Source organism: Alosa pseudoharengus, unplaced genomic scaffold, assembly GCF_046254945.1.
Source record: "Alosa pseudoharengus isolate Yale_2024_CS ecotype anadromous, Long Island Sound unplaced genomic scaffold, YU_APseudo_1.1 YU_APseudo_1.1_scf_6, whole genome shotgun sequence".
Taxonomy (NCBI): domain Eukaryota; kingdom Metazoa; phylum Chordata; class Actinopteri; order Clupeiformes; family Clupeidae; genus Alosa; species Alosa pseudoharengus.
In genome coordinates, this window is record NW_027468848.1 from 28,480,017 (window position 1) to 28,504,081 (window position 24,065).

General features: G+C 41.8%; 1 long non-coding RNA gene across 1 annotated transcript; it reads left to right on the forward strand.

Annotated features, from left to right (window-relative positions):
* Positions 1 to 13,481: 13,481 nt before the first annotated feature.
* Positions 13,482 to 14,063, forward strand: LOC143106287 (uncharacterized). Its single transcript, XR_012983653.1, has 2 exons — positions 13,482 to 13,514; positions 13,978 to 14,063. It is a non-coding gene; the product is annotated as an uncharacterized LOC143106287 (long non-coding RNA).
* The last annotated feature ends 10,002 nt before the right edge of the window (positions 14,064 to 24,065 follow it).

Genomic DNA, 24,065 nt, shown 5'->3' on the forward strand with positions numbered 1-24,065 from the left:
TGGGAGAGTGTCTTACTCGACCACCGCCATCAAAGCTGGGCATCTGACTCAAATTAAGTGGATCATGATCATGGGTGGGGAGTGTGTGTGTGTGTGTGGGGGGCGGTGTATCAGGGTCAGTAGTCAGAATGTGCACTCTGTGTGGTCGCCATCGCTGGGTCATAGCTAGGTTACCTGTCCGGTATAGGAGTCTGCTCAGTCTGTGCTCTCGCGAGTGCTGAGAGTGGGTATGAGATTGACCGCACGCTAAAGCTAATGAGATAAAGACAGATAAAGAACAAGGCTTCTAAAAGAATGTGACCCTCTGGATAAATGTTTGAGCCATTTCAACAAAATCTATTCATCATCTTTGTTTTCATGTTTTCCTCTACTAAAGCTGTGCTTCTGTTTATTTGTTTGTTTATTTTAGTCAGACAATGTAGCTAGACTGTCCAGGGTTGAACTTTCTCCCCTCTCCCCATACACACACACACACACACACACACACACACACACACACACACACACACACACACACACACACACTTCTTTCCCCCCCAGAACTGTCAGCTTGCTCTTGGTGTTGATTTATATGATGAATAATTCAGCACGTTGCTCGGTCCTTCTTCTGTCGGCCAGATGCCTCGGTGTGGCCTGCCAGAGCGTGGCAGCTGCGGACCACACTGGACACGTTGGACATGCAGAAACACGGCATCAATATTTAAAATAAATACCCACCAATAGCCGCCGGCTCTCCACGCCACACATGCACGCCCCCCTCTTCACCCAGGCAGTGCCTGCTACTGTGCTACCGGCAACTTCGACTGGCCCCCTATATTTCCTCTGACGGAGGGAAAGAATACATCTCAACCCCTCTCTTTCTCTCTCTCTCTCTCTCTGACTCACTCTCTCACTCTTTCTCCCTGTCTCTCACACGCTCTCAGATTGTTATCTCTTAATAAGTATGGCAGGCTGAAATCTTTTCAGAGCAAATTGTTGAAGACATCTGGCAAAGCTTTCTCTCTGCCATGCATGTGCAGCTGAATGTTCCCTCTACATGGGGTTGGCATGGCAACATCTAACTGCCATTCAGTCACAGTGCAGTTTGAGAGGTTTAGGGCCTAGTTGAAAATCCATTTGGGCCACTACCTGAGTCCTTTTAAAAAAAGCATTCTCATGTTGAGAGTGTGGTAAATCTTATGTTACATATAAAAAACCCTTGATATAAATCAATGGAGTCTTGTTCTCATGAATTCAATAATTACATTTTCACCCCATGGGGCTTTGATGCAAGTTTAAAATTGAAGAGGTTTTTCAGGTGTCTTCCAGCCAAGTAAGCAACGTCCATTAAGAGCTTTTTCATAGTCAGCAAGTGGATGTGTGGACTTTGTTTATTGTGTGGGATCTTATCAAGTCATCATGGTATATACCTCTGAGGAACTGTGTATGTTGTTGACCATATGAAATGTACTGTATCTTGCTAAGTACAGGTATCTGAGATCAACCCTGACACGCAAGATATAGGCCACATTTCATACAGCCTGTATGAAGTGATTTAGGCAGTGTCAGAACCACACTTTTCATCAGTGACAACATGGAGAGGCATGCATGGGTCCAAAACCAGAGCAACTACACACACACACAAACACACACACACACGCACAGGAACACGCACACGCACACGCACACACACACACACGAACACACACACACACGCGCACAGGAGCACGCGCACACACACACACACACACACACACACACTTTGCCGTGCCGTCAGCTGCCTACTGCGTTCCTAAGTGACCCCTACTACTTGAGATGAGAGATTGGTCCTCCATTGGTGGAATTATCTCAAGAGTGCTAAGTACGAGGACACCACCTCATCCCCAGACCCCTCAAATTACCCCGGGAGCGTCTTACATAATTAGCACGCCGGACCCTCCCATGCGTTCCTTTAATCCAACTCTCCCTGCCTCCACTGAATTGAATGTTGACGCTAAGGGTATAACTGTCCACTTCACTGGACCTATCTCTCTAAGATCTTTGCCCCGTCGTTGAGACTGGTAGTGCTTGAGTGGTGTGTCTTCATTACTCCACGACCATGTGCGGTGGGCGATTCAGGGTGTGACTGATTCCAATAGCTTCCGCTACTCGCCAGCTTCTCAACTATCACTTAACCGATTTCATCTTCCGCCCCCCCCCCCCCCCCCCCCCACATGGAATGTAATGGATTGGCTTCCGCTAGAGCCACCCGGGACTTGACTGGCTTTGACATTCTTTGGTCCGGCTCTTTCCACTCAGGCGGGTGTGACCTTCTTATCCGACGACTAATCACGTGGATGCTACCCATTTGTAGCCCTAATGATGCTTTAATGTGCAGATCAATAGCTGAGCAGCACTACCTTTTCAGCGAGAGATTTAATGCCGCCTGAAATCAGAGGCTAAAGACAATCTAATTCATCTTTCTGGCACAGTAGGATAGGAACTGCTCCTAATGATGGCCTCCAATCAGGTGTCATTATATAAATGACTCCAAGTGTTGAAGACTACTAGGTAAATGCATGACAAAAGCGGCCTTTCATACATTTTCCTCTCTGTGTCACTGAGGCCATCGTGGGCCATTATTATATAATAAAACTGTATCTGTGTGTGACTTTGTGTCGCAAAATGTACAGTATATAATTTTTGAACGTATATCAACAGAGGTGAGAGTTTTTTTTTTATTCTGGGTTCATAGATGGTAAACTAGTAGAGAGAACTTCTGATATTACATTACGTTATACTAAAATAATTGATGAATTGATTTTTCCTTCTAAATTATTATTAATGTAATGACTTATTCATGACCTTGTTCCATTATACCCACTTTACTATACAACTAATGAGTAATAAGGACGAGCCCAAAAGCACTATCAGCACCGGTCCAGAACCGCAACTCAAATCAAAGCCGAGTTATTATCATGTTATTGTCCACAGCCTTGGGGGTTCTGCATTGTGTGGGCCCACGAGTGTTTTCTACAATGAAGGCCAGTGTGGTCTATTAGCCCTGTCAAATTCAGCATGATTAATTGTGCAGCAGTCCGTCCTGGCTAGAGTTATTCCCCTCTAATGAGTTTCAAACGTGGGGAAGTGGCTCACCGGATTACGTGACTTGCAATTTTGGAAGAAGCTAATTAGCTAGTGTTTTTTTTTTTGTTACTTGAGTGCATTCATAGTGAAGATGGGTTCTTTCCTTTCTAGCAATGATGCTGATTGCAATACACATGCAGAAAAGTTGTACCATCCTGATTGCAACCTAAAATCAGGCATGGATTTCCTGGGCTGGTGAAAAAAGGACTGCCTTTTTTGTGATTTTGGATATTTTTAAGTGGTATGTAGACATAAAAAATAACCATGTTCAAAATATTGACAAAAGAATACAGACTTTGTAAAAACAATCCTTTTAATTCCATGTTAAACACATCAATCACATCAGTCATCAATATATTAAGAGAAGAAACACATGTTTTTTCAGTGATTTCCTTTGTGTTGTCGGTGAACAATACCACTCACACATGACTAAAATTCATGATGAACTTAGAAGTACTTGTCTGTGCACATGACTACATCCATGTAAATCCATGAGGTGTCACTATGTGGGCATCCTCCCTGTGTCTTTTCATCCCAGTTGCTATGACAACCCCTGGGTCTGGGCTGTTTGTTGTTAAGGAGGAGTTGTGTTTAATTGGTGGGCTAATGCACTGTTTCATACTTACTATTTGGCAGTCTTTGTTTCCAGGTCATATTCTAGGGCCCAACATTTACATAAAAGCATCACATTTGCTGAAACCTGTCATTATTACTAATTTTCCGTCTTATCCTTTGTTGATAACTGTGGAGTAAACACTGATTTATGAATGGTAAATATTGCTTTGACCACAGGCATTATGTCATTGGGAGTTAGCTATAAAATGTTAAGAGGGAAGAAATATGCTTGATGCAGTGCGCTGACAAAAGTGTCTTTCATTGTTTTCATCACTGTTATTATGACCGCCGCGCAGCGAAGCGGCGGTCATATAGGTTTAGTCAGATTTTTTCTTTTTTTCTTTTTCTTTTTCGCATGTCCAAATTTCCGTCAAGGACACTGTAAGACCGGGGTACACGAAACTTGGTGGGCATGTAACCCCACATGGATAGCATGGAACCTCCTGTTTTCGTTTTGATCTGTAGCCCCCCCGCTGGACTGGACCCCCCGAAAGGAGGGTAGGGCAGACACAGTTTTCTGTGAATATCTCGAGAACCGTAGGGTTTAGGAGGTCCACCTTTTTTTTGTATGTTGGTCTTAAGGGGGCATGTCAACCTATCCCATTACCACTTATTTCATGTATAGCGCCACCTAGTTAAAAATTAAAAAGCAAAAAATTAGGTGTTTTCATTACAATATCTCTGGCTGACATGGTCAAAACTGCACGACCCACAGAAAGGAGGGTAGGGCAGACACAGTTTTCTGTGAATATCTTGAGAACCGTAGGGCCTAGGATGACCAATTTTTTTGTATGTTTGCCTCCAGGGGTCATGTAAACCCATTCCATATGCACACATGTGCATAAACAGATCCACACGCACACACATACATTCACAGTAATCCTACGTATGACACATACTCACACAGTAGACATATATACGCATGCATGCACATGCACACACACAGGCACATAAACAGGCAAACACACACATGCACGCACACATACCCACCCACAAACCCATAAACATAAACATGTACACGCACACATGCACACAATTCAAGAATTTCTCAGAATTATGAATAGGGATGCACCGAATCCAGGATTCGGTTTCGGATTCGGCCGAATATTGGATTTTTTGACGGGGTTCGGTTTCTGCCGAACCTTAGAATTTTTCCCCACCGAACCGAACCCTACGCTTACACTATGCGCGCTACACTGGTCGACGTCATGACGCCGCCTTTGATTATAAGGTGTTTACGTAGGTGGCCCGTTCGAATGCAGTAGCTCAGGCTGTGTGAGTGAGAAAGTGAAAATGGAACGTGAGCAGAAAAAGTGTTGTTTGGCAGTACTTTCAGTCCAAAGAAGGTGATTGTAGTCGAGCTACATGTTCAATTTGCAGTTAAAATAAAATAAAATTAAATATACACTGCTGTGGATGTTATTTACTTCATAAATGTGTTTACTGTGTTAATGGACTGAGGATGGAGTAGGATTCGGTATTCGGTTTCGGATTCGGCAGAATCTTAACCAGTGGATTCGGTATTCGGCCGAACCCCAAAAATCTGGATTCGGTGCATCCCTAATTATGAACAGGCAAGATGGGGGTGGGGTTGTATAAAATGTATATTACATGTGAAATCTATGAACTAATCATGTTTTGGTACTTGTTGTCTAGCAGATACCAGTGAGAATTGAGTGTGCATAATGACAGTTAGAATCATATATGCCTTTCAGCGTGACTTATTTTTGTGGAAAACATGTGCTGGACTGGGCGGCGGTCATATTTTGTACCGCTCTGCGGTACATCTAGTTTTCTTTCCTTTTGTCATAACAACTATACTGCGCTTTCAGTTTGCAAAAGCTAACTAGAAGGCAAGATTTGTTTGACAGGACATCTCTTGAGTCATAACAGAAACTCTCCCTAAAAAGGACACAAATAGCAAGAAGTGTTTCTGGGCTGATAGGTCTCCATTTCCCAAAGACTGAAACAAAATCACAACACCCTTGGATTAACTGGAAATGTAAAAATCAGTAACATGTAGTTGCTCCCTACCAAAACAGCCAATCAAACACACTAACACAATGCTGAGAGTGCATGAGTGACATGATACAAGAGTACAACTACTTACTACCACTACTACTACTATTATTATTATTATGAATAATAATAATAATAATAATAATAATAATAATAATAATAATTAAGTTTCAGTTGAGAGCCCCCTCCTAAAATTTGCTTGATAGTTTTTGATCACTGAAGTGGCCTGAGATTCAAAAGTGAGGTTCTTTGAAAATAAATGAACTCGTTTCAGCCATGCATGTTTCAGGTTTCATGCATATGCAGCTCAAGCACGCAGATTCAAGCATTTAAACCTTTCACCCTTTCAGCATAATTAATACTATATGAACACTACACAATAGTGCTTCAGAACATAAACCCATTAACTCACTGTTCAACCGCAACAGAACGTGGGTTTTAGACTATTCTTAACAACAATAACAACAACAAAAAAAACCTCACAACTTGTAAGCTTTTAGCAAAAGCCTGCAAACAGAGAGATTTGTACACGAGGCCTTCAGCTCATTACCTGCTGTAAGTGGTCTGAGAGTCTGTAACAACAGCGGTTCTGTGGTATCTGTTTTCAGCGCGGCGGCTCTGCTGGTGTGTTTAGCCCCGGCCACCCCACACACTCGACACGGGGGTGGGCCGCTGAGGTCATCTGCGTTCCCTCGCAGGGCCATATAGATACGCTGAGATAAGGTATCAAGGCATTGTGTGCAGGGAAGCTTTTCTTACCTTTCGTGGCTAAGTTCCTCCACTAGCGCATGTAAAGGTCATGTGTAGATCTCCAACACTTAAATGGTGGGCCGGGCTGGAACTTGTTCCCAGACGAAGATAAAGTGCAAAATACTCATTGGTTCTTTGACAAAAATGTAAACATCTTTGTTACATTGTAACTACACATTTATGTGCATAAAGTATAGTATACTAATTTGCAATGAGTAAGGCTACTTTGATAGTCTCTTCTTTAAAGGAGAATTCCGGTGTGATTTTGACCTAAAGTGTTTTGAAACATGATACCAAGTGTGAACGTATGTCTCATAGCCCATCTCGGCTTGTCCCCTGCACTCAGATAAAATAATTCCGTGGAAATGCATGGATTCCAGTTGCTGCTACTGGAAGAAACTGTAATCCATGCATTTCCACAGAATTATTTTTGGAATCTGATCCCTTATCATACCTGTTCATTCTTACTCATAGCTTGACTTATCGTGACTAAATTCAAGATGGCTGCAAACGCTAAACTTCGTGAAGGTACTGTCTGTATAAATCGTCTTGTAAGTAAACTACCAGTGCTTTTTCAAAGTTCTCAATGTCTCGTTTTAAATGTCAGGGCCCTCAGAAGTCTACCAATGAAGTGTGGAGATACATTGAGCCTCGTAAATGGTGTAAAACAGTGATTTATTTGCATGGCTATGCCGATGCCGAGGCACCACCATTGACCGCCTTGTTGGTAGCATCGGCTAACTAGCGCCAGATTTCGGAGTGCAGGGGACAAGCCGAGATGGGCTATGAGACATACGTTCACACTCGGTATCATGTTTCAAAACACTTTAGGTCAAAATCACACCGGAATTCTCCTTTAATATCCCAACTTCTAGATAAGGACAGCAATATTACTCTTCATTAATTCTAGTATGTTATGTACATTGTGCATAATAATAATATAGTAATTGCATACTATGGGGCATTTTATTATCGGACACTCTCTCTCTCTTTATATATATCACTATATATATATATATATATATATATATATATATATATATATATCTTTCTCTCTCTCTCTCATGTCCTGCAAAGTTGCAAACTTGCAGTGACACTTGACCACACCACCCCAACCCTCGGCCAAAACTCAGAAGGCCAGTGAGGTGATGCTCCAGTGAAATGGACAGGTGCTGACACTGGCCCGGATCTGTCCCAGATGTGGGTGATGCCTTCTGGCCGAGCCCCTGGGGAGGGAGGGGGCCATGTGTCTAGGAATCTGGACTGTCTTCTTTGCTCCTGTCCGGGGCTCCCCCTCCGCACCACACTGTAGCTCCGCAACAGATGTTCACCCCCCACTCTGCCAGTCCACATCACAATCTGGAGCCTGCTCCCAGGTAAACAAAGACAAACACACACACACACACACACACACAAACATACAGAGACACACACACACATACAGAAACACACACATACACACAAATACAGACACACACACACACACACACACACACACACACACACACACTAACCTACAGACACACACACACATACAGAAGCACACACATACACACATACAGACACACACACACACACACACACACACACTGTCTGAGACTTGTGTCCTGATAAACAAAGGGCATACACACACATAATCTGTCACACACAGATATAAGCATGCACTAATGCACACACATACATACTGTACACACACGCACACACACACACTCACACACACACACACAAACAGACGGGTACTGGGACAAGAGCAGTGAATCTGTCACTTCCCATGTCTTGGATGTGACACTGTCCTGTTGGATATGCCCCAGTGTGGACAAAGAGAAGGTGAGGCTCCATCAGCTGTCAGCCTGGATCTTAGCGCTGGCCTTGTCTGTTTGTCTTCAGGGACCCACCTTCAAAAGGGCTTCTTGTCACTACCACCAACACATCAGTCAATGTTGCTGCATCTAGCAAGTTTTTCCCTTTCAAATGTACATTTTATATGGCTGTGATTTGTGGTACTTAAGTCAAAAGTAATGGAAATTGCCATTCACTTAATTTCTTGAAGATGCTGTGACAAACATGTAATTAAAAGCCATCACCATATATAACATTTACATTTACAATAATTATGCACATTTAGCCAGCATAACTTACAGTGCTCTGTACACATACTGTATATCATCATCAGTTTGTGTGTTCACTTGATATCAAGCCCATAATCCTGCTGTTGATAACTCCATAGTCTACCTGCTGAGCCAGATGATATGAGCACAAATGTGCTCTCCTGCCAGGGAACCCGACCCCAGACCCAAATCAGTTCGTTGCTGTTTGTCTGCATGAAGCTCACTGTCACAGGAAGTGTCAGGGAAAAGCCTTGAGTTGCCTTGAAGCGCATGATACCAGGTTGGATTATTAATTATACAAGGCTGAGGCACATGAGTGGGTAATTACAGATGGCAGATTGTGACAGGCGTCTCCCCACTAAATGTGGGGTGCGATGACTTCATCGGGGACAAACCACAATTATGACTCCTTCATTTGCATGTGGCTGTGATAATCAGGGAAAATATAATAGTTTCATTAATTGTATCTAAAGCTTCAGTACCTTTCCTTCCTACCTAATTTAAGGCCACTTCTCTATTAGGAGTGTTCTTCTTTCAAAGAGCAACTCACAGCTAGACAGCCTACCAGGTACATCTATCACTGGTAGTATTTTACCCCAAAATACCACAGAGCCTACTTCATGAGTTTAACTACAAGTAGACATGTTCATAACTTTTACATTTCCATCATTGTCGATTTTCCTTGCACCAAATGTGAAGATATTTTCTTTACCTAAAAAGGGTATGCTTTGTCATAACAATAGATTTGGTCTTCATATTTTGGTGGGATAAATGTTATGTTATATACTTATTATTACATGGCTCTTCATAATGCTGCAGAATGCTCCATTCACTTGAATGGGCCTTCCCAACGTTCGGTGGTCTGTTAATTCTCAATAACAGACCGCTGTCAAGGAAAATGGGCTTTGTGCTTCAATTTCACGTCTTTCATATCACCACGCAAGGATTGTCGAACTTTTTTGTTTCTCACCAAAAGCCACGATGAAACGGTAACAAATAGACTATAGCCTAGGCTATGTAGGCTAAAGAGTCACATTGTGAGGAGTTTAAATAGACTATAGCCTAGGCTATGTAGGCTAAAGAGTCACATTGTGGGGAGTTTATTGTTTCGTTTTGGCAAGTAGTCGTGTAATAAGTGGGATAATGTATAGAACGCCGGTCATTATTGGGAAAATAAGTCCCTTCAGGGCGGAACAAGACCCCTCCGCTGCACGTTCGCCCTGTCAGGACCTATTTTCCCAATAATGACCAGCGTTATCCCTTACTTATCCAGCTCTTCGCAATGCTAATAGAATGCTCCATTGACTTGAATGGGATTTCCCAAAGTTCTACCGGTCAATTAAATTCATGTAATTACCGCTGAAAACATAATGACCGCTGTCAATGGCAACGGGCTTTGTGCTTCTGATTCACGTCTTTCATATCACTCCACAAGTTCAGTCACTTCTTGCAATGGAACTTCATTCAAAAGTGAAAGTAGACGGTTGATCAGCTGTGTTCTAAAGAATGTTTGACTCAAGTTCAGCGTGTGTTGCGAACTATTTGTTTCTCAGCAAAAGCCACAACAAAAGGGTAACAAATAAATGCAAAGAGACATAAATGTGAAGTTTATTTTTCTTGTGTTGGCAAGTAGCCGGACAATTAGCAGGATAATGTATAGAACGCAGGTCATTATCGGGAAAATAAGTCCCTTCAGGGCGAAGCAGGACCCTTCCCGATTATGACTGGTGTTCACATTATCCCTTATCACAATGTACAGCTACAGGTCTTTACCTCTTTGGGTGCATGACTTCTTTTTTAGACCTGCATGAGAAACTCAAACAGTTTTTATCTGGGCACAGCTGAGTGTTGAACATTTGGCAGCTCCCTCTTCCAAAGCCATTATCTGATGCATTTACAGAACAACAACCAATGGTTACACTGATCATATGTTCCGTGAGTGGCTTCTTCTCTTGACTCCACTTGTCTGTATATATATATATATATATATTGCAATTAGGTTCAAATGAAGATGAATCAATAGAGTATGGTACAATAAGCAGACAGCAACGCAAGACATAAAATCGATAAAAAAAGAAACACAAAAAGCCCTGAGAGCTTCCATCTTTGAGGCCATTTGCATTCCAAACTCCACTCCACCAAGGTGATCTCTCCAAGAACACAGACACATTTTCTTTTCCTGTAAGTGTCTGTCTGTCTGTCCCAAAAATAAGACTGGTGTGAGTGCTGAGCTCATAGGCATCTGCTGGGAAACTGAGATAACTATCCACGTGGACCAGACAAGGGGGAAAGAAAGATAGACACGCAGGCCAAGAGCTGATTGAGCATTGAGGTGCTGTTTAACTTCTCTGTGGATGGCCGTTCCAGAAAGAACTCGCTGATGACCGCTGGAGAGACGTTCTTTTGGGGAGGAGGCAAAGCCTATTCAACCACTGGACCATGCTGATTTCTGGGAACACGTTTTTTTTAATAATAATAATATATATATATATATATATATATATATATATATATATATATATATATATATATATATATATCCCTTGGATGTCCCATGAACGGAGGCCAGTGCTGATTGCTGGGCAGTCTCTTGATTGAATGGACGAGGCTGGGCCCCTTGTCTGTGCCAGAACCTCTTGCTGGCGAAGAATAGGAGATAAATGAACAGGGAACGTCTAAAGCTCACAGGAAATGACCATATTAAGCTCTGTCTGACACCTGGACAAAGGCTACAGAGGGGATTGAGTGGCATGTTGGGCCCAGTCTTTCTACAGTGATTGGACAGTGATGTCCTTTGGTCTTCATGTAGCCTTCATATGTATCAAGTATCAGTGTTGAAGGGCTGGGTTATGATTCTGAAAGATAGCAATAAGAATGGTTGATTTGCTTGATACAGTGCATTGAAGGTGTTACGTAGTCAGAATACAAGAGATGTTAGAATCAGTTGAGAACTGACTAAAGAAAGGGTTTTGAATATCCAACTACAAATCATAAAAATAACTGAAATGCTCTTTCTGGGAACACATTTTTAATGAAACCTCTATAAATCATTATAAACATATTAACAAAGCCTTATAAAGTATTAATAAAGCTTTTTTAATGTTTGACACACTATGCATCTTATAGCATGGATTGCATCTATATGACTATTTACACAGTCATAAGTACATTCATACAGTTTAATGACGTGACACTCTTGGATTTCCAACTACTTGTACAGTAGTACCCCAACATAAATATATAGAAAAAGTGGTAACGCTTTAGAATAACATGTGCTTATTAGGTATTAACAGTGCATAATAAGCAGTTAACAATTCATTACTAACAGTTAGTTAACTGTTGTTATCCTTTAATAACATTAACTTACTGTTAACATGCAGCTTGTAAGTGTTAATAAGCAGCCTTTTAAGTTACTTACAAGCATATTTGTTAACAGTTGTAAGTGTTAACAAGCAGCTTGTTAATGCTTGTTAATGGTGTATAAGACAAAGAGGTGGATAACTAATACGCTTATAAGACCTTTCTTACCTATTTGTAGTACATTTTGCAGCCCCCCAATCTAAAGCGAGGACCATGTAGCCTATAGTGCCACAAGCCCAACCTTCTATCTCTCTATCTAGCTTGGTTTAGCTGTGAGAAATGCACCTTCAAAATTGTTGCAGTGAGCAGGAATCAAACCCTGGTCTCCTGCATCAGAGAGTGCATCACTACCCATTGAGCTACACTACTTTCCTTATACTGCTGATGAAGTTGTTTATGTTAATTCTATATTCCGATGTGCTATATCACACTAGCTATGCTTTTTACAAATATGTTTCTGATGGAAAAGTGGTGTTTAATTAATGCAGAAACAGACCACGAATGTTCGCCTCTGTTCAAAGCAAACTGAAACATGTTTCAAATCGATCACGAACGTTCGCCTATGTTTGCAACTTTGAACCAGAGCTTTGAACGCACCCACTTATGGCCTCGGTTGCTAGGTAACCAAACTATATACAAAACTGGCATATCTTTAGACTGCTGACAAACTGACAAGCTGTTTTATGCGTTCACTGAACAAAGATTATGGAAATTAAACACCACTTTTCCATCAGAAACATATTTGTAAAAAGCATAGCTAGTATGATATAGAACATCGAAATATAGAATCAAAATGACTATTTTCATCAATGAATTACGAACAGTAGTATAGCTTAACAAGTAGAGATGCAGTCTTTCACGTGGGTTCGATTCCTGCTCCCTGCAACAATTTTGAAGGTGCATTTCTCACAGCTAAACCAAGTTAGATAGAGAGATACAGTATATGGAGAGATAGAAGGTTGGGCTTGTGGAACTATAGGCTACATGGTCCTCGCTTTAGATTGGGGGGCTGCAAAATGTACTACAAATAGGTAAGAAAGGTCTTATAAGCGTATTAGTTATCCACCTCTTTGTCTTATACACCATTAACAAGCATTAACAAGCTGCTTGTTAACACTTACAACTGTTAACAAATATGCTTGTAAGTAACTTAAAAGGCTGCTTATTAACACTTACAAGCTGCATGTTAACAGTTAGTTAATGTTATTAAAGGATAACAACAGTTAACTAACTGTTAGTAATGAATTGTTAACTGCTTATTACACTCTAAACCCAGATTTAGTTGTAATAAATATGTTAGGTGGTCACTACTAATGTTTGTGTGTTTTGTGAAAACTCTATGTCATAACTAAAAGAAATGAGTTGATTGTACTATTTAAGTGAAATATACAGTGCACTGATCATGTTAAGCAGAGACAACGATAGATGTTATGTTTTTGCAAGGCAGAGGAGGGGTCTAAAAAAATTCTGCCCATCAACCGTTCCTCCTGCTTCTCAGTCCAGATGAATGACTCCATGCCTCATGCTGCTGTGACAAATAGGCTACTACATCAAATGGTGGGTGAACTTTCTGATGAACTTGTTGAAAAATTTAAATAAATGTTTGTTTACGTGATTAACTTACATTAACCTGAGACAAGTAAGGTAACATTAGCTCCGTTGTTAGCATGCTAGTAGTCTTTTGGACAGTTAGCTCATGGTAGCTACCTTCCAATGGGTGTGGATGCCAGATTATAACAATATCACATATGTTTTCGTGTAAATATACTTGTCTTAGTGCTACTAAGTTTAATTCAGACTTTATCATTGAAATAGGTATTTCTGTCTGTAGACAGTTTTAGCTAACCATAGCAGCACATGTTGGTTAGCTTTTGGCTAATGTTAGCCAATGTCCATTCACTTATTTGTTGCATTCATAGGTGATATAACAAACTTTTATTTCAACTGTGTAAATGAACATGGACTAAAAAATTGTTTTCTTATGTTCTTTTTTTATAGGTTCTTTGTTTTTTTTTTATAGGTTCTTCATCTACAGTGGATGTGGAATATTTATGAGTTTAAATGTTGTTTGTTCATGTTTTATCAATAATAAAAGGCATTCCTATACATTGTGATGAATTTCTTTTCAATTTTTAATAAAACAATTAAATTAATACAGTACCCTAATCTTAAAATAAAAAAACAATAGGCATATCTACAGAACTTAGTTCATATTTTAATGAATTTGTTAACATGCATTTTAACCTAGTTATTTTATACAACTGCAACTTCTGAAACAATAAGTTAAGTGAACTAAAGATTTTTAGTAAAGACTACTAATGTAAGCTTAATTTGTCTACAGCATCAACATAAGGTTGTTAGTTGACACAACTAAACATGTTTAGTTTTATGTTTTGTAAAAACTAGAATGGTTTAAGGCAATCGGTTTCCACGCAATTTTCTAGTAATGACAACTAGTTCGGGTTTAGAGTGTATGCACTGTTAATACCTAATAAGCACATGTTATTCTAAAGCGTTACCGAAAAAGTGTATTTCCCAAGTTGGAACCTGAAATTTCTGTTTTTATTAATCTTGCCTTTGGTGCGGATTTTAGCCAATGCTAAAATCAAGCCTCAAATCTGTGTGTAAGAATGCTTTATAAATGAGGTCTGTTGCCTCAGAGGAGCAGTACACACCAAATTGCTGTTATTGAAATGACCTGAGATGAACAATTCCTGTCTCAACCTCTATAGAAAATGGGAGTTAATTAATTTGCCTGGAGAGGCCGGGTTGCACCCACACAACAGGGAGGAGTCCGTTTCATCTCGCGCGGCCGTCTGGCCCCCGCCACTCTATTAAACCCGCTCACACGGAGCGAGCCAATAGGAGGGGAATATAATTATCGCCAAGGTGTTGGCCATCGACGGGGCCCTGAAGAATGTCATTTGGGTCAGCCCCTGCCTGTCTTTAATCAGAACCGTAATTTTTTTTAATCAAAGAACACACGTTTGAGTCACGGCACGACACGGTGCGTCCCCGCCCGTCGCTGAGTGGCGTCGCGGTTGCCGCCGCTGCCGGCGGTAATCTTTAGCATTTGTATTTTATAGTCCTCTCTTTCCTTAATCTGCCGTGTTGTCAATCTCCTCCCGTCGCTTGATTACTGCGGTATGTGACAGTTTCGCTGGGCTGGAATTAAATGGGGGACGTGATTTGCGTGTGACATTGAGGCTCTGTCGTTTTAATATGCAGGGATGCAGATGCATGAGTGTGTAGTGTACCTGACAGTGATCCCGGGGCCAAAGCACTGCCTCAAGTGCTTGTTGTTTTAGTCGGGGCCCTGGGATATGGCTCGTGTAATTTAACAGAATGGCAGTGTGTGTCCAAGAGAGAGATGCCTGCAGGATTCGTATTTTCCAAACACCTTGCAATAGCACTGCTGTTATGTTGTCACTGTCATTACGAGGTCATCTCTGTTTCCTGACCTCCATTCAGATGTAGCATCAGGATTCTGACTCAGTAGCAGATAAAGACAAAGGGCAGTCTCTGATTCCCCTCATGTGGTCATTTACCTTACCTATGGAATCGGTCATTTCAAACAATCTCTGTATTTCTGTGTATCTATCTGTCTGTCTGTCTCTTTATATGTCTGTCTATCTCTCTTCCTTTCCCTTATATATCCCTCAATATCTCTTTAGGATTAGTCTAAAGGATATTTTTTTATCAATAAAATCAGCAAGATATCAATCAAATCAGAATAATGTTGAATGAAATTTGAACTTCAGTGAAGTATGCTCTTGATTCACTTTGTCTCTGAAAGAAAAGGAAACATCAAAGAAATATTTCAAAGAAATCTCCTCTCCTTTGTGTGTTTTTGACAGGGCCAGGTCTTTTAATAACATCCAGGCACCATTGTTAATAATTCTTTTTTTTCCCCTCGGTATGCCATCTTCATTTCATACATGCCCACAATTTATTTATTTTTTTCCCAGTTGCTGGGTTCTTCTTACAGCTTTTCGCCCGTGGTTATTTCCATTAACGGTACAATCGTGCATGCTTGCCTGGCCTGTCGGTTTTAGGCGACTCTCAAATATCTTGACTGCCCTAATGCTGTTGTCCTTGAATTCAGTTTCTGACGACGTGTTATTTCACGTCAGTGGTTCAAAATTACATAATGCTACATTATGATCCTGCATTCCCTGTTAGACTAAATTGATTTGTCTATGGAGTTTAGTCGAATGTATCCACTTTTCATTTGTTCCCTTCAAGGCCATAATCATACCCTGTTGCCTCCAATGTGATTGATTCTTTTCACATTGTGATCTATCCAGTTACACATAAATTGCCATAATTAGTGCAGAAAAACCATACCGGCTCGGGAGAAATCAGTACCTCATAGATCTAATTCACACTAAACTACCCCATCTAGCTTTTTAATCAATAAACTTGTTTTAAGGAAAGCACCTTATCTTTTGACTTTAACATTAACCTTCCATTAACTATCATAAGAGCAGTTAAATGCAGCTCAGTCAATAATGCTAATACTAAAAAGCTGTTGTATAAGCTGTGAGGAAATGTGTATTCATGTTATGGTAAGGTAGAGATCTTTATTATGGGCTATTAGATGATAGAAAAGTCAATATGGAGAGGGGATGTTTCACACTGTGTTGAGTTATGTTGTCCGAGTGGAGTTCTCGCCACTAATTTCAGAGAGAGGTCACACGTTTTTCCCCGTGGTCAATGCATTTCGGGACGTTGATATTGAAGTGATGGGCATAGCCTCTGTTGAGCTTTAACCTCACCCTGTAATTTTGCCCTGTGCAAGATAACTAATGGTGTACATAATTGAACATTACTTTACTTATGGTTTCCAGTGCTGGCGAGGGAATCTCTTGAGGTCAAAACTTAATGTCAGTTATGGACATAGGATGTGATTTTTTTTAATGCTTTCACCATCTAAAGTAGAGGAGGGATAGAGGCCATTCAGATTCATTTTCAGCCATGGAAATACGGTAGGCATGTCAGCATATATCTGGCCTTCATATGCATGGAGTTATATGTGAGAGCCCTGTGTGGCCTACTATAAATAGCCTCTTGTTGTGTATTTTATAGGCAATATCTTTATAGCACGTACAAATAACAGAAACACAAGGGCAGCTACAAAGGAATAGAAGGCAGCTGTGGTTGAGGTTTAAGAGCAGTCTCTTGCTCATGAATGTGTCTATGGGTGTGGAAGGTGTTAAAAGGGAAACGCACTGTAATCACCGTGCTGCATAACCAGCCCGTCATCTCCCAACCCAAATAAAGACTGGCCTGAATCATGCTGTTGCACTGCTATGATTTATTTATTTACTTATTTTATTTTATTTTGCTGCGATCCAAAGGCTTGAGAGATCCCATGTCATGCTTTGTCCAATACTTAATGCATTAAGGTACACCTACTGTAGCTAAATCATTTTAAAACACATGAGACAAAATGCTATATTTTGGGGAAATACCAGGAAATGCACATCAAGGTACTAATCCAGAGTCATTTAACAGTTAGCTACAGTTTATGAGATACAGTTAGCTACAGGTGTGAGGCTGCTGTTAATACTATATTTTATCTTTATATGTAGCTCTGGTATTATGTGCATCTACAGTACACCACTTTTTGAAACTTCTGGCTGACATACAGTGAGAGGTTTCTATTACGCAGGCTACACTTCAGTAACTCCAGAGGCACAATGACATAAGCATTTCTGTCACTGTGCAGAGCCAGCCACCAGAATAAGAGTGCTGGGAAGCTAACAGGCAGTTCATCTGCTGTTTAAGAAATTAAGCTGAATGAGTGTTGCACCTAGTGGGTGATTCATCTAGCTAGCAGGTTCATTAGCGGAAGTGCAACCCATGCTTGTGGCCTGACTGACTGATGTTCTTTCATAGTAGACTTGCATGGCTGACATATTTACGTATTATGCATTACTGCCCCTTTGATTTGATTGTTAGAAACTTAAAATTGGTATGTCCATTTCACAGCTTGGGTTATGCAAATATCATTTTGAAAAGCTTTCTGTCAGGTGTTGTTTCTCTTCAAAGTTTGTCAACTTTATGTTAAGAGCTCTGTATATTTCATTTTGAATGAATAGGTTGGTAAAAAGAAGCAATCAAATACATAATGGGCATAACATTTCAAAAGCACGGTGGCTCAGTTTAGTTGCTTTATAGCAGTATAAGCAGCAGGGTTTAACACACAAATGCCACCACACACATCTCTGGTATGCTTTTGTAGATTGAAAGGTGGCATATTTTCATGACATGCATTTCAAAAAAGATATATCAGGTGTCACAAGGAGAAATACTACCGCAGTGGTCCCCAAACTTTTTCTTCCGATGGCCAGCTCACTATGCCTGGCTCTAAGAGAGGGCCAGAGACTCGGAGTATATCAACCATAAATAGCTTAGTGCTATGAACAACAGCAGTCTACCTTAGTTGAATATTCCATTACATTTAATCATAGGCTACTGCAATTTAATAGCTGTGTTTATGTTGCCACCATGCCATACCAGTGTAAAATGTAGCTCAAATGAAATAATACTAATAAAAAGACTCTGTTTCTTTCCATACATAGCTCAAGTTGTGAACAAGCAATATCCTACAAATAATTTAAAGGGACACCAGGCAAGCCTGATGCTTTTTCTCTACGAAACTCCCCCTCGCTCGGTCTGAAGCTCTTTTCCTTTTCTTTGCGTCTTCTGTCAAGGGTTTTCGCTGCTTCTTCGCCGGCTCTGCCATTATACACACGTTTGCAACAATCTCTAGCGTTTCGTTAGCCTGCCTCTGTGCTGTAAACTGATCCTGCTTCGGTCGGCGGGTAGGATACACCGAACTTGCAAGTGGGATATTCTTCCTACAGGCAGTAGGGGCGGGCGAGAGAGCCTTCATTCGCCCCGTAATGAGTCATTTAACCATATACCGACTTACGAAGATGATTAATTAACACGAAAACGTTGCCTGGTGTCCCTTTAAAGTTATCAAACTAGACAGTTTTATGAAGTGCTGGCAAACACATCTGAAATGACCACCATTCTAACTTTCACTCACCTGGGGTCGTTTCTAGAAAAGTTAGCAACGACGTTGCTCAACCACCATGGTACGACGCAACCTGCGACCAAACATCGACATTGTTACACCTGTTTCCAGAAAGCATCGTACCTGTGTCGCAATTCGCTACCTCCGACGTTCGAACACTGTAGTTCCAACAACGTTGTTGATGATGCAGCGATAGATATCATTGGTTGAAACAGTGGCAACGTGTAATAGTACCCCACCCCCTAGAAATTCTCTGCCACAGCCTGTGTTGAAATTTTTCTCATTTAAACCGAGTGCTGTCATTGTCATTATCATCTGCAAAAACCTAAACCTATTAATTGCAAGTATATAAATCATTTTACTGAAGCCGACCAATATGTGCCATTATTTGTGTTAAATATCTATGTTGAAAAAAATATATAGCCTGGACGAATATCTGGGTATCGCAAATGTTATCAATTGGCTCGTGGCTTAACGGCAGCGCGTCAGTGCATACGCGCTCGGCCGGACTTTGCATCCTGTCTCTTCTTTTCATCTCTGAGTAAGAGTAGGCCTACAAGACACAACAATAGTTTTTGACCATACATATTTATGTTACTCTACATCGAGAGACCATAGGTACAAGACATCAGTCAAAAACAATTTAATCTACGTGTCACACTAGTTCACCTGCAGGTAGCGAGAAGCAAGAGGACAATCTCACATCATAAGAAAATCAAACCTACAACGTTGGGATAATAAGCCACCTGCTTTAGCCACTACACCATTTATCACTACTGTTATAAGATTATAAGATTATAATACTAAAAGCAAGGCAATACTTGAATTAACATAAATAGCAAGAATGAGCCAAGTAGGGGAGTCAGTGTCTTAATCAACATTACATTTAAAATAGCTTATTATGTTGGGTAACCAACAGGTCTGCTTTACATGATGCAAACGTTTGTTTTTTGAGAATAAAATAAAATGTAAAAAAGAACAGCTTTCTTCCTGTGTGCAAGATTTGTTTATGTAGCCGTGACAATGCATGTGCATTTCAAAAAAAAAATTGTTAGCCTAACAGGAGTTTTTAGACCAAAGAAAACTAAGCAAATTAAGTCTAGGCCTACTATATGAAGGCAGTCCTATTTGCGTTGCATACTGTGGTAAAGACATAGGCTACCCGGTAGGCTATCGTTCAACTGGAGGAGGATTTCCTCGAGTTGCCCCAATTAATGTTGATGCTGCATATGGATCAGTGATGGGGACTTCAGTTTCAAAGACTGTTGCAGTTCATTTCAAGACTTTTCGTCAATGGTAAGACTAGAATTCTACTTGGGCCTCTTGTTAATGTGCGCTGTTTGTGACCTGCTTGTGTGCACGCTCATCTGATTCTGTAGACAAGAATTCCATTTGTTGTTTGTTCCGTTTAATGGGCTAAAGAAAGACAGGCTGTCCACAAACGTGAACTTTTAATCACTAGCATGGGAATAACTGAGGCATCATCTGCGTCGGGCTCGGGTCGGGTTCGGACATAAAAATGAAAATGCCTGTCGGGTTTGGGTCAGTTTTAGACGAAACTCTGTCGGACGCGGGACGGGTTCGGACAGAAATTTGCAGCACGAACCTCACTCTAGTATGTACAGTATGTATGTATGTAAGCATTACATATTTGTCTGAAGTGTGTAACTGAAATTGTTATCCTTTAGAGTCCTCCAAGCACATTTGTCTCACAAAAGTCAACAGTGATAAAGAGACAAAATAAAGTCACACTTTTCACAGCTTTTCTCTGCAGTCGCTGATGCCAAGATGGCAGCCGACTTCGGTGCAGGTCTGGCCCAGGTATAGCGTGGATCTGGTCCACTATCCACCCAGTCCACTATCTGTGCTACAGACCACAGAGAAGTTTTAATTAAGACAAAATAGCTCCTTTTAGCCTGTCAACGTCTCATGGACACAGGAAAGTTGAGTTTTTCATTATGGTTCAAAGGAGTGCGCGCAAAGCGGTCATTGGGAAATTTAAGCACAATTATGGTGTCAGACGGCAGGAGAAATTGCATTCAGCGGCTGAGGCATCTATGACAGGTGCATTATGGGAGAATTGATTTTGGCGGAGGCGGAGATGAGGGGATTGTCATCCCACGTTTGCTCCTCACATGGCGACTGTCACCAGGATGGACAAACAGATGGACAGGCATCGGCATGTGTGAGCACAGCCTATAGAGCTGACCGTGCTGTGTGCAGATCCTTTACTCCCAGTGGCACTCAGACTAGTGGAGGGCGGACATAAGCCGCCACTTCACAGGTCAAGAGCTAGGCCTCTCAGAGGTGATGGTTCAGACAAGAGGGGTGACAAGATTTGTGAAGTAGACCAGCACAAATATGAGAAAGAACTGTCCTGAATCCCTTCTGTGTGTGTCTGTCTGTGTGTGTGTGTGTGTGTGTGTGTGTGTGTGTGTGTGTGTGTCTGTGTGTGTGTGTGTGTGTGTGTGTGTGTGTGTGTGTGTGTGTGTGTGTGTGTGTGTGTGTGTGCTCATTTGCCAATGTGAGCTTATTCAGAATAAAAGGAGAGGAAGAGAAGAGAAGTGAAAACGGAGCATGCTGATGCCTAAACCTGCTTGGAATTCTGTCGATCCGGGCGGAGGGCATCTGAAGAGAGCGATCAATAGGATTCCTGCTGCCTCCATTAGCTTGATTAGAAAGAGAAGGGGGCCAGTCTGAAGAGGTGGGGGGATTACACTGGATAAGAAAAGAGGAGTGAGGGAGAGAGAGAGATAGAGAGATGGACAGAGAGAAAGAGAGAAGGCAGAGAGATGAACAAAGAGAAAGGTAAGGGCAGAAAGAGAGATAGACAGGGGTAGAAAGAGATGGGGGAGGGGGAGGAAGAGAGAGAGAGAGTCAGAGAGAAAGGGAAAAGAAAGATATTTCACAAACTGAGGAAATGAGAGTGTTTGAGAGGGTAGAGAGACAAGGAAGGAGAGAGGGGCATTTCTCTTCAGATAAGGGAACTGAAGCAGTGTCCTAAAGGTTCAGAAGCAGAAGACACAGAGAGAGAGAGGGGGGGGGAGGGAGAGAGAGAGGGAGGAAGAGAGAAAGAGAGGGTGAAAAAGGAGAAAGGTGGTTAAAAGATCCTGGCGTGTAGACGGAAGCTCGGGCTCAGGACTCAGGGCACAGGGCGGAGGGCCTGTGGAGGGCTGAGAGCCTGACAGGTAATCCAGCTGACACTTGGCAAGCAGCTCGTTGACCAGAAGGTGTCTCTAATTGGGCTATCAGTGGCGTGCTGGTTGGCGCCGGGGCTAATCACAGGCAGCACCAGCGACAGCGGCAGCGGCAGCAGCGGGGAAGGAGGGGGGCCAGGAGGGGGGCCAGGCTGGGAGTAGAGTGGTCGGTCAGCACAGACCCTCTCATGGTGCTCTCCTGGCCACAGCAGGCAACAGTTAGCAACATTTTAGGACAACATTTTAAGGTAATTTTTTGTTTCTCAATATTTTGTGTTTTGTTAGCGTTTAGAATGTTTGTTTTTATTTGCTTTTACCATTCCTCACGGATATGTTTTTGGATGTGTTTTTAGTGACACAGATGCATCTGCTGGTGTCCAATATGTACAGTACAATTGTTTATTTTTTTAAGCCACGGACATGTAAAAGTAAGGTGTCACATTCAAAATGCAATGCTGTTGTTGCCCTTCCTGTTTGGTGGGGAACTGAAGTCACTGTATGCTTTTTCCACCGCAGGGGACAGCCAGAAATCGGGGACAGCACATTCTACTTTCCCAACAATCGTCTGTAAGTTGTGCACAATGAGCTGAAAAAGTTCTCCCCCTCCCTCTTTTCACCTGGGAAAAGGTATTCAGCTGTCAGAGATGGGCCTGATAGGGACTTTGTAAAGGCCCAACAACAAAAATAAAGCTAAAAAAATAAAGAAATAACCCTGTCGTTCATGTATAGTGTTGTGTAATGACTATTCCCCGCTTGCAGTGTCTGTCCTAAACTGACCTGGGAGACGTTGGGAACAAAACAAATCGGGGGGTCGAGGAGTTAGATCATGCCCGTCAGACAGTGGCTCTTTCTTCTTTCGTACGTCCGGCAGCCTCTCCCATGCATGTTTTTAAAAGGCCTCTCTCTCTCTCTCTCTCTCTCTCTCTCTCTCTCTCTCTCTCTCCCTACCCTGTGGCCCCCTGGCCCTGATCTCTCAGCTTGGACCCTCTCCTCCAGTGTTCCCCTGGCTGCGCTTTGGTGGGGCCCCGATTGTCGAGTCATTTAAATAGGTCAGAGGCAGCGCTGGCCTCCCCAGGCGTGCACAATGCGGCGAGGAAAGACGTGATTCTGTCTTTGCCCCTGCGACAAAAGTGTTGGGGCTTTTTTATGTGGGCCTGAAACGCGATCCGGAGAAGCACAGAAACCCCAAACAATCACTGAGGTCTCTGGAGTGTCTCCGCTTCTCCGGTGGGGAAGCCTCCGAGCCTTAATTGGGCCAGTATTCTTGCACCAGGGGCTGGATTGCCCTCTCTGTATTTTAAATAGAGAAGAGAGAGAAAGGGGGCGGGGGGCAGATTTCACCTTTTTCTCCTCCCGTCTTTTGCTTGCTGTTTAGCAGCCTGCTACTATTTTTAATTTCTGAAGGTTTGTTGTTGTTGTTGTTGTTGTTGTTATTGCTGTAGTTTGATGTTGTTGGTGTTGTTTTTTCATTTGTATCAATTTGATATAAAATAATAAGTCAGCAAATGTGTGGACATCTGTGGAACTATCTGGGCTTGAGGTTTCCCTTTCTTGTTGAGGTTGAAGATTTTTTTCTGCCCATGTGATGGAAGTTCATACAAGAGGCTGTGTATAATGCAAGTCCACCCTCGCTCGATGCTGGTGTACAGTAACTCGTGCAGGAACGTGGCGTTGTTACGAGAAGCTGTAATGAAATGTGTGTTGATCTATGACTTGCCGAGCCATACACTGCTGTCTGACTCCACCAGGGAAAACATTTTCATCATTCGTTATTCGCGCCTTCAATCATTTTAATTAAGTTGTGACAGTGTGCAATGCCTTGTTACACACCCCTTTCCAAATGATACACTCTATTCAAAGGCA